Consider the following 16,694-nt stretch of genomic DNA (forward strand, 5'->3'; position numbering starts at 1 on the left):
GTGCTCAAGAAATGGCAGCTACTGTTGTGTTCCAGGTTCTGGGGCTCCTCTCTGAAGGGATTTTTGGTAATAATAATAATAATCATCATCATCATAGCCAATATTTATAGCACAGTATGTACCAGAATCTCTTTCAAACACTTTAAATGCATGTGCCCTGTTATTATGTCTGTCTTTATCAAGCAAGGAAACGGTGAGGCTCAGAAAGCACATGACTTGTCTAAGATACCAGTGATAACTGGTTGGTGTCATAGTTCTGAAGCTCAAGTTTTCTGACTTCTAGTCCTTTACTGACTGATGTGGTGGTGTAAAAACGTGCTGCTCAAATCTCCTTCAAGAGAATCTGCTGTGAGGAGCGTAGCTGATGACAGACTCCAGCTGGCAACCCCTTTAAACCCACCATGGTGTTCATACCAAAACCATACTTCCTTCCCCTGGGCTGCCTCTGGACAATGACTGAGTGTGGTGGGGATAATAGTACTAGCTTATTCCAGAAATGGAAAAATAATCCAACATTAGTAACTCTGTTAATATAATTCACCTAGAGGAGAACAAATAAGAGAAATCATATAATCCTACCAATCAAGTATTGGAAAAAAACGCAATAAACTAGGGACTGTATGGCCACATTTTAAATTAATAGTTACCACCTAAAAGCCAGTATGATGTCAGTGAAAACACAATGAGAAAATCCCCATAATGTCAAGAATAAAGCCAGAGTGTCCACTGTCACTACTTTTTTTCCTTTTTTTAATTGAAATACAGTTGATATAGAATAATATGTTAATTTCAGGTGTACTACATAGTGATTTGACATTTACATGCATTATGAAATGATCATCATGACAAATCTTGTAACCATCTGTCCCCATACAAAGCTATTAAGATATTATTGACCATATTCTTTGTGTTGTAGGTTGCATCCTCGTGGCTTATTTATAACTGAAGATTTGTGCCTATTAATCCCCTTATTTTGTCTCCCACCTCCCAGCAACCATCAGTTTGTTCTCTGAGTCTGTTTTCATTTGTTTTGTTTGTTTGTGCTTTAGCTTACACATATAAGTGAAATCATCTGGTATTTGTCTTTTTCTGTCTGACTTATTTTACTTAACATAATATCCTTTAGATCCATTCATGTTGCCACAAATGGCAAATTTCATTCTTTTTTATGACTAATATTCCATTGTATATATGTACCACATCTTCTTTATCCATTCATTTATTGATGGACATTTAAATTGTTTCCATATCTTGGCTATTTAATGCTGCAGTGAAACAATAGCGTGCATAAATCTTTTCAAATTAGTGTTTTTGTTTTCTTTGGGTAAATACCCACAAGTGAAATTGCTGGATCATATGGCAGTTCTATTTTTAATTTTTTTTTTTTTAAAGAAAGGTTGTGACCAAATTAAAGGTTGTTGACCAAATTCTTTTTTTTTTTTTTTAATTTTTATTTATTTATTTATTTATTTATGGCTGTGTTGGGTCTTCGTTTCTGTGCGAGGGCTTTCTCTAGTTGCGGCAAGCGGGGGCCCCTCTTCATCGCGGTGTGCGGGCCTCTCACTATCGCGGCCTCTCTTGTTGCAGAGCACAGGCTCCAGACGCGCAGGCTCAGTAGTTGTGGCTCACGGGCCCAGTTGCTCTGCGGCATGTGGGATCTTCCCAGACCAGGGCTCGAACCCGTGTCCCCTGCATTGGCAGGCAGATTCTCAACCACTGCGCCACCAGGGAAGCCCTATTTTTAATTTTTTGAGGAAACTCCATACTGTTTTCCATAGTGACTCCACCAATTTATAATCCCACAAACAAGGGTTCCCTTTTCTCCACATCCTTGCCAATACTTGTTTCTTGTCTTTTTGATAATTGCCATTCTGACAGGTATGATGTGGTAGCTCTCCGTGGTTTTGATTTGCATTTCCCTGATGATTAGTGATGTTGAGCATCTTTTCAGGTGTCTGTTGGCTATCTGTAGAAAAATTTCTATTCAGGGCCTCTGCCCATTTTTTAATTGGGTTGTTTTTTTGTTTTTTTATATTGAGTTGTATGAGTTCTTTATGTATTTTAAATATCAACCCCTTATTGGATATATCTGATATTGCAAATACCTTCTCTCATTCTGTAGGCCGCCTTTTTGTTTTGTTGATAGTTTCCTTTGCTGTGCAAAGCTATTTATTTTGATGTAGTCCCATTTGTTTATTTTTGCTTTCGTGTCCCATGCCTGAGGAGAAAAAATATGGAATGTATCACAAATTTCTGTGTCATCCTTGCTCAGAAGCCATGCTAATCTTCTCTGTATTGCTCCAATTTTAGCATGTGTGTTGCCCAAGTGAGCACTCACTACTACTTTTTTAACATGATTCTGAAGGTACTTGCCAGTACAATTAGAGAGGAGAGAATGAGGCATATATATTTGAAAAAGGATGTAATATTATCATTATTTGCAAATGTTATACTTGCTTACATGAATATACAAAAGAATCAACTGAACAATTGTAACAAACAATAGAAGAACTTATAAATGGCTGAGTACAATAATAAACAGCAAGCAACTTTCATAAGTACAGACAATAACCAACTGGAAGTTATAATGGAAGAAAATATCACATTTACAGTAGAAAAAAAATTTATAGAAATAAATTTAACAAGAAATATACAAAATCTGTACAAATAAGGAAAGCACACATTTTCTTAAATAGGAAGATTCAATGTTATAAAGATATCAGCTCTTCCTAATGTAAGTAATAAATTCTGTATCAGTAAATACAATAAGAGTGTTACTTATTTGTTCATTTGTTTTTTGAACTGGAAGGGTTGAGTCACATGGAAAATAGGGAAAAATATTCAAGAAAAGTCTGGGCAAAGAAGATTAACAAGTTACAGTCGCTCCCATATTTTAAAATATAGAGTTATAGTAATTGCATTAATGTAATAATAATGCATGAATAAACATGCAGATAAATGGAATAGAAAAGAAAGTCTGTAAGTAGACACAGATATGTGTTGGATATTAGTGTATGGCAAGAATGGCGTAGCAAATCAGTAGGTAAGTGATGAATTATTTAATAAATGGTATTGGGACAACTGGATAGTAATCTGGAAAATAAAATTATTTTTGGACTCTTACCTCATTTTTTATCCCTAAATTCCAAATGTTTCAAAGATTTAAATTTAAAAATAGAAGTAAAAAGTATACTATAGAAATATTATGTATGTATACACACAGGTGTGTGTCTGTGTGTGTGTGTGTGTGGGTATGTAAAACATTTCAAGGTTGGGAAGACATTTCTAGGGTTAATCCAAAACTAAGAAATCTTAAATTAAAAGATAGATTAACTTGACCATATAAAATTAAAATAAAATTATCTTGTCATTAAAATCCATAAACAAAGGAAAAAACACAAATGACAAGCCAGGGGAAAATATTTTGTCTGCAACTCATGACATAGACCAAAGGATATGTTTCTCAGCATATATAAATAAATATGTGAGAAGAAGACCAATAATCCTACAAGAAATGGACAAAGGATCAAAACAGTTGGTATCAAAGGAAATATAAATGGGTCTTAACATATGAAAAGGTATTCACTTAATATATAATAGGAAAAAAATTAATTTGAGTTAAATCTACAAGGAAGTGCCATTTTCCCTTGTTAGTTTGGCAAAGATAAAAGAATTCTGATAGCATGCTATATTGAAAGGGGTGTGAGAAAATAGGTATTCAATACACTGCTATTAGTGATATAATTTGGTATAAACTCTATAAAAGGCTATTTAACAATATCTTATCAAAATTACAAATGCATATATTCTTTGATCCTGCAATACTACTCTGGGAATTTATCCACAGCTATGCTTGTCACGTCTTAAGTGACAAATATACAAGGATATTCCTTATAGGGCTGTTTGAAATAACAAAAAGATTGGAAGCAGCATAAATATCTATATTAGGACACTGGTTAAGTAAATTATGTACCTGTATGGCATGGGATTCTATGCAACCTTTTAAAGAATGAAGCTGTTCTATATGTACTGATTTTGGACAGTTTCCAATATATAATGTTAAAAGAGTAAAGGGAAGAATATGGTGTATAGTACAAGTTTTGTTTTTGTCGTTGTTTGTTTTACACTTGTATGCTTTTATATGCATTGAACATCTGTAAAATGATCAAGCTACCTCCAGGGAATGAAACTAGGAAACTAGGGGACAGGAGAAGTGAAATAGGCTAAATTTTTAATCTACATATTTTCATTTGAATTTTTTACCGCGTGAGGTATTACATACATGTAATACTCAGTGACAGCACTAAGCACACTATTCAATTCACTTGATCTTTTCTTGGTACCAAGACTTTCTAGATGGAGAATGAAATGTTCATTTACATATGGAACAAGCTTCTTATCTTGTCGAAGACTGGTAAGTTTGCTGACTGGCTGCATCTTTAGGCTGTTTTTGAAACAGGGAGTGCATGCCTGTACTTAACAGGGACTCTGGTGACGTGCCCTGTGATTTTGATGCCAGAGATGAAAACCTAGAGAGAGAGTAATAGGAGGGTGAGACTAGGAATTACAGTGGGTGGGGTGAACAGACTTTGGGATAAGGAGGTGAAACTTGCCAGCAATTTTCACCCCTTTTATTAAGGTATTTATCTTGGATGGATATCTGCTTTGTACTCTGTGAAAGTAGAAAATCAGGCCATGGAGTTAACCAGAGCCTGGAGTTCTTTCTAAGGAAGCAAAATGGCTGAGAAAACACAGCAGTGATTTAATGTTTATAAAGAATGGGCTGAAATAACTATAGTATATCAAAAGCAAATAACTGCTGAGGAAATTGGCATATTTTAATTTGGTTCAGACTATATTTTACATGTTCTGGCTGTACTGTAATGTACGAGTTTGTATGTAGAGCTTAAATGTATAATTAATACAGCTTTGAAGCTAGTTCTATCCACATGATTAAAATTTATCATGGAATTAGCTTTCAAATAGAGACTTTTTAACATGTTATAGTCAATGCTATAAATTAGATCTTCTCTGATGAGCTCTGAATAAAGGACTCTAATTTATCTCAGTGGTATTTTATTAGAGACATTTTAATTGCTATGGCAGGTAAAAAGCACCATCCAGTATCTTGGCTAAACATTTCAGTTACTGAAATCATTTTCCGTCCTAGTAAAAATAATTGGTTTAAAGAATATTCTGTTTTATTGAAGATGAACTAAAAATCTTTTATTTTATACGCATGATTCAGCCTCACATTGAAACTTTGTGGGAAGTTTGCTCCGTAAAGGAAAAAAGGAATCTTTTTACATCAGTGAAGGAAATTATATACTATCCCAAGGAAGAAATCCCAAATTTCCCTTCCAGACATCTAAAAGTAAAGATCTGGGAATTGATTGCTGGTGAATAGGTTATGGGTGTGGCATTTTTTTTTATTGCTTTCCAATTATTTGTATTTTTTCCTTATATATATTTTTTTTTAAATCAAAATAATAGAAATATATACTTTAAAAATTTCCAATAATCCTTTCTCTTCTTGATAACTACTCTTAACAGTTTGGCATACATTCTTCCAGAAATTTTCCACACAAAGTATTTTTTTCCTCCTTAAAATTCTGGATCTGTTGCCAACAAATGTCTGAATTCTTCCTGCTCTGCCTGCTGCATTTTATCAAATTTGCCCACCCCATGCAGTTTCAATCACTTTGTTGGAATGACGCGTTATCTAACTATAGCCAAAATTCCCAGTTTCTGGGCCTAAGGACAGATTTTATGCCAGTGCATCTGTGCCGAAGAGCAGGTTTTAGATTGTGTGCCCGTGCCGAAGTAGGGACTGGGTGCCAGCTTGTTCAAAGCTCAGCCGACTGCAGATACCCACATGGAGTGAGGCTGCTTCTGGTGGCTCCGTTCCTTCAACCCCAGACACGAGTGTCTGGTGGAGCGCAGTGCCGAAGGGCAGTGTCTTTGTCGCACTTCCTCACACTTTGCTCTGTGGATGAAGTAAGGTCTCTCACTTCAGTTTCGCCCTTGTCAAAATGATTACCAAGTTTATTCCATCTTGGATTGTATGTTTCCTAGCTACTAATGGATGATTTTTATGGTTTAATATTTTTTTAAAATTAATAAATTAATAAATTAATTAATTTATTTTTGGCTGTGTTGGGTCTTCGTTTCTGTGCGAGGGCTTTCTCTAGTTGCGGCAAGCGGGGGCCACTCTTCATCGCGGTGCGCGGCCTCTCACTATCGCGGCCTCTCTTGTTGCGGAGCACAGGCTCCAGACGCGCAGGCTCAGTAGCTGTGGCTCGCGGGCCTAGTTGCTCCGTGGCATGTGGGGTCCTCCCAGACCAGGGCTCGAACCCGTGTCCCCCGCACCGGCAGGCAGACTCTCAACCACTGCGCCACCAGGGAAGCCCTGGTTTAATATTTGACCACTAATTCACTAGACGCTAGTGAGACGCTTTAAAAAATGTCTTAGAATTCTGACAATTTTTATTCAATATGATAGGTCATTTGGAATAATATCCACCATTTAAAGAGGGGCTGAAATTAACAGTCTAAATGCCATGCTGCATTTAGTGTTGATTGAATTCTAACAAATCAAATAGATCTACTAAAGCCTAATACAAAATTCCATGGGCACTAGAATATTAATTCTGAGAAACGCTGGGTCAGAATGCATCAGAAGCTGTTAAATGTCTTACTGAATTTTGTCAACTTGCCTACCCTCCTTAATATGCCATCTTCAAGTTTTATTTTGGTATATTGAGATGCATGTAAAATTGCTGAGAGATGTCAAGTAGGTAGTTGGATATACAACCGTGGGGGCTCAGAGTGTGAAACAGATACATAAATTTGGGAGTTGTCAGCATAGATGGTTTTAAAAGCTACATAATTAGATGAGATCACCTGAAGAAAATGTGGGGCGAAAACTGATCCAGGTGAATTTCTAACATTTAGATGAGGAGCAAGCAAAAGAGACTGAAATAGAGTGGCCACACTGGAAGATGATGTCAGGGAAACTAAGAGGAGAGCAATTCAAGAATGAGACAGTAGGACTTCCTGGTGGCACAGTGGTTAAGAATCCGCCTGCCAATGCAGGGAACACGGGTTCGAGCCCTGGTCCAGGAAGATCCCGCATGCCGCGGAGCACCTAAGCCTGTGTGCCACAGCTACTGAGCCTGCGCTCTAGAGCCCGCGAGCCACAACTGTTGAGCCCATGTGTCACAACTACTGAAGCCCGCACGCCTAGAGCCCGTGCTCCACAGCAAGAGAAGCCACCGCAATGAGAAGCCCGCGCACTGCAACGAAGAGTAGCCCCCGCTCGCTGCAACTAGAGAAAGCCCATGCACAGCAACGAAGACCCAACACAGCCAAAAAATAAAATAAATACATTTATTAAAAAAAAAAAGAATGAGACAGTATACAGTGGGGTCAGTGCTTCTACGTGGTCAAGTAAGATGATGTCAGAGGAGTGGATGTTTTTGGTAATCTTAGCATGAAGAACTTTCAGGTTATTGTTGAGACTGAAGTAGATTGAGAAGGTAATGGAAGGTGAAGAAGTAGAAATGACGTGTGTAGAGAGTTTTTGTAATATTTTACTGTAAGGGAGAAAAGAATTGGTACAGTAACTGGAGGGAATTGTAAGGTCAGGAGATGTTTTATTTCATTTTGCTTTTGTTACCAACCTTCCCGAGTCGGTCCCCAACAAGGGTCCCTCTGTGCAGTGTCATTTGAATCAATAGAACGAGACCAAGTTCGGTTCAGAAGCAAAGGAAAGCTTTATTCTTGGATCAGAGAATGGAGAGGTGTGAACTAGTGCTTTTCCCGACAGGCCGTGGGCGGGGCTGCTCTATAGGGATCTCCTCATCAGGGAGGGAACGGGCGGAGTTCTCCCGGGGCTGCTCATGCTCCAGATCGCAGTGCCAGGCACAGCATCTCCACACGCAACCCGCTGCTGAGGAACTGTGGTCCAAAGTGCTGGGCGCAAGGTCTCTGCAAGCGGCCCCCTATGAGCAAGTGAAACTAGACGAAGCGCAAAGGAAAAAAAAAACTTAGACTTTATTTTACTACCCAGATTCTATTTTTATTTCCTGGGAGTTGTTAATGAGCATTGCCAGTTAAAGATCCCTCCTCTGTCTTTTGACCTGCTCCTCACTCTTGAGGGGTGCTGAGGGGCGAAGGTCCATGTTCTGTAACTTCTTCCTGCTGATTTTGGGTGTCAGTCACCATAACCCTGGTTAGAGGAGCAGAACTTCTCCCCAGGTGCCTGTAGGTACGTTTGATTGTCACCAGGCCTTAACACTAACTGTTCATACCCCTGAGCACCCACCATTTGTCTAACCTTTTGGAGACAAAGGACACCAGACAATTTAAGATACATGGCTCAAATATTGACAAGAGAATAATGGTCACATGACAAATTTTTTCCCTAAAAATGCAGGTATCTAGGTCTTTTGCTTATAGGCAAAAGTGTGCCCTGATGTTGAAGCTCACTGCCTTGGCCTGAATATCCCTGGTCACACTTTTGTTGTTTTTCAGAAGAGAAGCTTCAGGGCAGAGGGTGGTTCACGTGAGTAGTCAAGGGGTTCCATCGCCCCAGGTTGTCTCTCAGAGGTTGGGGCTCAGGAGCCCTCTTCACTTGAGTGTGATATACCCACAGAATGATCCCTGCAACTTCAGGGCAGAATGGGTGGTTAGGATCACCAAGTGAGGTCATTCCACTTAGGAGTGAGTTGGTTTTGTTGGCTGCCAGTTTTCCAGGTTTTTAGGTTCACCCAGTCTCCTGGCTGGAAGGGGTGCAGGGCCAGGTCAGTGGGTGCAGGCAGCACCTGGTTACCATATTCCATAGGGGCTATCATGGTTTCTCCTACCTGGAGGGCATACTTGAGTTGTTCCATTTCAAGGGGGCTAAAGTGTCCCTTCTCTTGGGTTTGGGAATGGGTCTACCATACATGAGTTCAAATGCACTTAACTTTAACTTACTCCTTGGAGCTAACTGCATGTGGAGCAGGGCAATCAGAAGCAACTTAATCTGATTTTCTTGAGTTTCCTGACATAGTTTGGCTAAGGCCCTTTTCAAGGGCCTCTCTACTTTCCCCAGTGAATAGGGTCTCCGGGCTGAGTGCAAGGTCCATTTTATGCCCAGGGCACTTGTTATCCCCTTCGTCACTTGAGACACAAATGCTGGACCATTATCATTTTGTAGGGATCCTGGGAGCCCAAACCTGAGGATTATTTCTTTTAGTAATGCCTTAGTCACTTCAGCTGAATGAGGAATGAGAAAAGGGGACTCGCCCTTGGGGTATTAGCTCAAAAACTGGGACTAGTGGGGAATGCTTCTATCTGACCAGAAAATGTGTCTACTTTTACCAAGAGATATACCTGAAATTGCCTGGTACTCTGGGTATGACAGTGAAATCAATCTGCCAATCTTCTCCAGGATATGTCCCTCTGGTCTGAATGGGCCTTATCTGGGGGCCTCTGGGAGATCTGGTATTGGGGTTGTTCATTGTATAGATGGGATGTATCTCAACAATTCAACTGATTATACTTTTCATGTCAGGAGTTACCATGACCTTAACTAACCAGTTATATAGGGCTTCCCTCCCACAGTGAGTTCCTTGATGAGCCTTTCTGATGGCTTGACAAGCTGCAGTTGGGGAAAAGAAGTATTGCCTGTGTTCATCAACTAGCCACTCATGGCCTCCTAGTTCTCTACTGAAGCCCTGTTTTTGGGCTTTGTCTAACTCTTCCTTACTGTAGACTGGGTAATAATTGGATGGATCTGGCCTTCAAGGGGTAATTGCCAAGTTACTGGTTCTAGGGCCGCCCTTTTGGCAGTTGTATCTGCCTTGTTTTCCTTTATTACCTCTGCATTCCCGTTTTGGTGACATCTACAGTGAATCAATGACACCTTTTTTGCAAACTGCTGCTTCTAAGAGCTTCAATATGCTTAAGCCATATTTCAACTGTTTATTCTCTGCAGTAGGCATACCTGTTTCCTTCCAAATAGCCCACGTGCATGTAGGATGGCATACACATACTGGGAATCTGTATAAACATTTAAGATCTTCCCTGTCCCGAGCTCTAAGGCTCAGGTGAGGACTATCAGTTCCACCTTTGGGTCAGAAGTCCCTGGGGATAGGTTTTGTGCTTCTTTGACTTGGGTCTGGGAGGTCACTGCATATCCTGCCAGCCTTTTCCCCTCTTTCATAAAACTGCTCCTGTCTGTGAACCATTCCTCATCGGCATTTGGGAGAGGTTCACTTCCTAGGTTGGGATGACTGGAATAGATCACGTCTATGGTTTCTATACAATCATGCTCTGGGGCCCTGTTTCTGTGGGTAGCAGTGTGGCAGGATCTAGTGTGTGATAGGTTTTTATGGTAGCCACTGGGTTGTCTAAAAGCATAGGGTGAATTTAAATTGACTTTCCAGGGGATAGCCATTCTGTTCCCTTAGAACTTACTAAAGTCTGAACCTGGTGTGGCGTCCATATAGTGACTGGTGACCAAACACTAACTTTCAGCCTCCTTTAGCAGGGTTGTGGTAGCTCCTACTGCCCGTAGGCAAGGAGGCCGTGCCTTAGCAGTTTGATCTAATTGTTTAGAGAAATAAGCAATCACTGGAGTAAGGGGTCCTAGTTTTTGAGCTGATGTGCCAAAGGTAGTTCCCCTTCTCTCTTGAATGTAAAGGTCGAAGGGTTTAGCTAAATCTGAGAGGGCTAGGGCCGGGGCCTGAAGTAATTGCTTTTTCAACTGTTGAAAGGCCTCTTCATATTCTGAATTCCATTCAAAAGGATCATTATCCTTTCCTTTCAAATTTATGTATAGAAGTCTAGTTATTAGACCGTAGTTAGGGATCCAGATGGGCAAAATCTGGCCATCCCCGAACGCTGTTTTCTAGTTTTAGGAGGGGTGAGGCAGCAAATGGCTTCTTTTCCCTCCTGGGGTAGGCTTCTCTGGCCTTCTATAAAAATGAAGACTAGGGACTTCCCTGGTGGTCCAGTGGGTAAGACTCCACGCTCCCAATCCAGGGGGTCTGGGTTCGACCCCTGGTTGGGGAACTAGATCCCACATGCATGCTGCAACTGAGTCCACATGCTGCAACTAAGAAGTCTGCATGCCACAACAAAGATCCTGCATGCTGCAACTAAGACCTGGCACAGCCAAAATAAATTAATTAATTAAAAAAGAAAAAAGAATGAAGCCTAGGTAAGTCACCTGAGTTTATAATATTTGAGCCTTTTTTTTTTGGACACCTTATATCCTTTATGGGCTAGGTGGTTCAGAGTGATTACAGTATTTTTGTCAGAAACCTCCTTAGTAGGGCTGGCAATCAGAATGTTGTCTACATACTGGAGGAGTGTTCCCTCCTTCAGATGTAGATCTTTCAGGTCTTTACCTAAAGTTTCCCCAAAGATGGTGGGGAAATTTTTGAAATTTTTGTGGCTCTGGTGTCAGCTAAGAATTTGACAGTTTTCCCCACTACGTCCAATGTCAACCAGGGCTCCTTGGGGATCAGTTGGAATCCTGGCTTAGGAGCCCTCTGGCCCCATCATTCTCCATCTATTTGGACCATCTGCCTTTGAGGGTAGTGGCCAGGATCTGCCATTTCCCTTTGGGGGCAGTGAGGGCATTCTCCTTTTCAGTGTCCCTCTGGTTTACATATGGTGCAATGATTGGGTCCTAGTTTCCTTGGCTTGCTATCCCTCAGTGGGAGCTGGGCGCCACTCACCAGAGTTGAGTGTCTCTGTGGGCAGTTAGTTCAGATTCCCATGCCAACCAATTGACATTGGAGGACAACAGCTTGCCTCTGGGCCTTTTTATTCTCTGACTTTTCTTCCTCTGTATCTGGGTTATTAAACACCCTCAACCCTCAGTAGGCAACCTTGACCAGGCGATAGGTAGGGGCATCTGGTCTGTTTCCATTTTCTGAAGTTTATGCCTAATGTTGGGGGCATTTTGGGAAATAAAATATGACCTCAGGATTGCATTCCCTTCCAATGACTCAGGGCCAGTGGTAGTAGATTTAGAGGCATTCCCTGAGGTGCTCTAGGAGTCCTGGAGTGTTTTCTGTTGGCTCCTGATTGATTTCCTTTATCTTATTCCAACTGACAGGTTTCTGTCCTCCTCCTTGGATTCCCTTTAGGATCGTATTTTTATAATGAGTCAGTCTCTGTCTTCCACCCCCTTCTCCATTGTCTTGATGGTCCCAGTTGGGTTTGGTATCTGGGATCACTTGATTCCGTGGTCTGAAAATGGCATGACCTGCATTGTTTCTGTTCTCTTTGGTTTTTCTTCCCTCGTTAGGAGTACTTTGAGGAGGTTCTTTCTGAGTGTCAACCCAGGTAGGGTCATGGGTATGAAAGATTCCCCTATTCAGATTCAGGAACCCCTCTGGATTTTCCCACAACCCCTTACTATGACTTTTCCAGCTATACAGGTCAGAAGTGGTAAATGGGATGTGTACCTAGATGAGCCCTTCTTCTCCATCGGGACCTGCTTCAAAGGGAGTACTTTTCCTGGTGGGTGGTTAGACCCTGGATGATAATTAGTCATGTAAATACCCCAAAATTTGACCCAAATAAGATTTCTGGTTCAGGAAATTTGGCACAAAACTAATAATGGATTCCTCAAAAGACCAAAATAGAAGACATCCAAATGGTGTGGATTCTGATATAACTGGAGGTCCCCCTTGAATTTTTTTTTGAATTTTATTTTTTTATACAACAGGTTCTTATTAGTTATCTATGTTATACATATTAGTGTATATATGTCAATCTCAGTCTCCCAATTCATCCCACCACCACCACCACCCCCACCCCCTTTCCCCCCTTGGTGTACATACGTATGTTCTCTATATCTGTGTCTCTATTTCTGCCTTGCAAACTGGTTCGTCTGCACCATTTGTCTAGATTCCACATATATGCGTTAATATACAATATTTGTTTTACTCTTTCTGACTTACGTCATTCTGTCTGACAGTCTCTAAGTCCATTCACGTCTGTACAAATGACCAATGTCGTTCCTTTTTATGGCTGAGTAATATTCTATTGTATATATGTACCACACCTTTTTTATCCATTCATCTGTCGATGGGCATTTAGGTTGCTTCCATGACCTGGCTATTGTAAATAGTGCTACAATGAACATTGGGGTGCATGTGTCTTTTTGAATTATGGTTTTCTCTGGGTATATGCCCAGTAGTGGGATTGCTGGATCGTATGGTAATTCTATTTTTAGTTTTTTAAGGAACCTCCATACTGTTCTCCATAGTGGTTGTATCAATTTACATTACCACCAACAGTGCAAAAGGGTTCCCTTTTCTCCACACCCTCTCCAGCATTTGTTGTTTGTGGATTTTCTGATGATGGCCATTCTAACTGATGTGAGGTGATACCTCATTGTAGTTTTGATTTGCATTTCTCTAATAATTAGTGATGCTGAGCAGCTTTTCTTATGCCTTTTGGCCATCTGTACATCTTCTTTGGAGAAATGTCTATTTAGGTCGTCTGCCCATTTTTGATGGGATTGTTTGTTTTTTTAATATTGAGCTGCATGAGCTGTTTATGTATTTTAGAGATTAATCCTTTGTCCATTGATTCGTTTGCAAATATTTTCTCCCATTCTGAGGGTTGTCTTTTTGTCTTGTTTATAGTTTCCTTCGCAGTGCAAAAGCCTTTAAGTTTCATTAGGTCCCATTTGTTTATTTTTGTTTTTATTTCCACTACTCTAGGAGGTGGGTCAAAAAAGATCTTGCTGTGATTTATGTCAAAGCATGTTCTTCCTATGTTTTCCTTTAAGAGTTTTATTGTGTCTAGTCTTATATTTAGGTCTTTAATCGATTTTGAGTTTATTTTTGTGTATTGTGTTAGGGAATGTTCTAATTTCATTCTTTTACATGTGGCTGTCCAGTTTTCCCAGCACCACTTACTGAAGAGACTGTCTTTTCTCCATGGCATACCCTTGCCTCCTTTGTCATAGATTAGTTGACCGTAGGTGCATGGGTTTCTCTCTGGGTTTTCTACCCTGTTCCACTGATCTGTATTTCTGTTTCTGTGCCAGTACCATATTGTCTTGATCACTGTAGCTTTGTAGTATAGTCTGAAGTCAGGAAGTCTGATTCCTCCAGCTCCTTTTTTTCCCTCAAGATTGCTTTGGCTATTCAGAGTCTTTTGTGTCTCCATAGAAATTTTAAGACTTTTTGTTCTAGTTCTGTGAAAAATGCCATTGGTAGTTTGATAGGGATTGCATTGAATCTGTAGATTGCTTTGGGTAGTATAGTCATTTTCACAATGTTGATTCTTCCAATCTAAAAACATGATGGTATATCTCTCCATCTGTTTGTGTCATCTTTGATTTCTTAAATCAGTGTCTTGTAGTTTTCTGAGTACAGGTCTTTTACCTCCTTAGGTAGGTTTATTCCTAGGTATTTTATTTTTTTAGTTGCAATGGTGGATGGGATTGTTTCCTTAATTTCTCTTTCTGATCTTTCATTGTTAGTGTATAGGAATGCATGAGATTTCTGTGCATTAATTTTGTATCCTGCAACTTTACCAAATTCATTGATTAGCTCTAGTAGTTTTCTGGTGGCATCTTTAGGATTCTCTGTATATAGTATGTCATCTGCAAACAGTGACAGTTTTACTTCTTTATTTCCAATTTGTATTCCTTTTATTTCTTTTTCTTCTCTGATTTCCGTGGTAGGACTTCCAAAACTATGTTGAATAATAGTGGTTAGAGTGGACATCCTTGTCTTGTTCCTGATCTTAGAGGAAATGTTTTCAGTTTTTCACCGTTGAGAATGATGTTTGCTGTGGGTTTGTCATGTATGGCCCTTATTATGTTGAAGTAGCTTCCCCCTATGCCCACTTTTGGAGAGTTTTTATCATAAATCTGTGTTGAATTTTGTCAAAAGCTTTTTCTGCATCTACTGAGATGATCATATGGTTTTTATTCTTCAATTTGTTAATATGGTGTATCACATTGATTGATTTGCATATATTGAAGAATCCTTGCATCCCTGGGATAAATCCCACTTGATCATGGTGTATGATCCTGTTAATGTGTTGTTGGATTCTCTTTGCTAGGATTTTGTTGAGGATTTTTGCATCTATATTCACAGTGATATTGGTCTGTAGTTTTCTTTCTTTGTGGTGTCTTTGTCTGGTTTTGGTATCAGGGTGATGGTGGCTTCATAGAATGAGTTTGTGAGTGTTCCTTCCTCTGCAATTTTTTGGAAGAGTTTGAGAAGGATGGGTGTTAACTCTTCTTTAAATGTTTGATAGAATTCACCTGTGAAGCCATCTTGTCCTGGACTTTTGTTTGTTGGAAGATTTTTAATCATAGTTTCAATTTCAGTGCTTGTGATTTGTCTGTTCATATTTTTTGATTCTTCCTGGTTCAGTCTTGGAAGGTTATACCTTTCTAAGAATTTGTCCATTTCTTCCAGGTTGTCCATTTTATTGGCATAGAGTTGCTTCTAGTAGTCTTTTATGATGCTTTGTATTTCTGTGGTGTCCATTGTAACTTCTCCTTTTTCAATTCTAATTTCATTGATTTGAGTCCTCGCCCTCTTCTTCTTGATGAGTCTGGCTAAAGGTTTATCAATTTTGTTTCTCTTTGCAAAGAACCAGCTTTTAGTTTTATTGATCTCTGCTATTGTTTTCTTTGTTTCTATTTCATTTATTTCTGCTCTGATCTTTATGATGTCTTTCCTTTTACAAACTTTGGGTTTTGTTTGTTCTTTGTCTAGTTCCTTTAGGTGTAAGGTTAGGTTGTTTATTTGAGATGTTTCTTGTTTCTTGAGGTAGGATTGTATTGCTATAAACTTTCTTCTTAGAACTGCTTTTGCTGCATTCCATAGGTTTTGGATCATCGTGTTTTTGTTGTCATTTGTCTCTAGGTATTTTTTGATTTCCTCTTTGATGTCTTCAGAGATCTCTTGGTTATTTAGTACTGTATTGGTTAGCCTCCATGTGTTTGTGTTTTTTACGTTTTTTCCCCCTGTAATTGATTTCTAATCTCATAGCGGTGTGGTCAGAATAGATGCTTGATACGATTTCAGTTTTCTTAAATTTACCGAGAGTTGATTTGTGACCCAAGATGTGATCTATCCTGGAGAATGTTCCTTATGCACGTGAGAAGAAAGTGTAATCTGCTGTTTTTGAATGGACTGTCCTATAAATATCAATTATGTCTGTCTGGTCTATTGGGTCATTTAAAGCTTGTGTTTTCTCATTTATTTTCTGTTTGGATGATCTGTCCATTGGTGTAAGTGAGGTGTTAAAGTCCCCCACTATTATTGTGTTACTATCGATTTCCTCTTTTATAGCTGTTAGCATTCGCCTTATGTGTGAGGTGCTCTTATGTTGGGTGCATATGTATTTATAATTGTTATGTCTTCTTCTTAGATTGATCCCTTGATCATTATGTAGTGTCCGTCCTTGTCTCTTATAACATTCTTTATTTTAAAGTCTATTTTATCTGATAAGAGTATTGCTACTCCAGATTTCTTTGGATTTCCATTTGCATAGAATATCTTTTTCCATCCCCTTACCTTCAGTCTGTATGTGTCCCTAGGTCTGAATTGGGTCTCTTGTAGACAGTGTATATATGGGTCTTGTTTTTGTATCCATTCAGCGAGCCTGTGTCTTTTGCTTGGAGCATTAATCCATTCACATTTAAAGTAATTATC

The 16,694-nt window shown here is 39.5% G+C and overlaps 1 non-coding gene across 1 annotated transcript; it reads right to left on the bottom strand.

Moving 5' to 3' along the window:
* Positions 1 to 2,227: 2,227 nt before the first annotated feature.
* LOC137766917 (U6 spliceosomal RNA) lies at positions 2,228 to 2,334 on the bottom strand. Its single transcript, XR_011074444.1, has one exon. It is a non-coding gene; the product is annotated as a U6 spliceosomal RNA (small nuclear RNA).
* Positions 2,335 to 16,694: the final 14,360 nt, after the last annotated feature.

Source organism: Eschrichtius robustus, chromosome 6 (assembly GCF_028021215.1).
Source record: "Eschrichtius robustus isolate mEscRob2 chromosome 6, mEscRob2.pri, whole genome shotgun sequence".
Classification (NCBI taxonomy): domain Eukaryota; kingdom Metazoa; phylum Chordata; class Mammalia; order Artiodactyla; family Eschrichtiidae; genus Eschrichtius; species Eschrichtius robustus.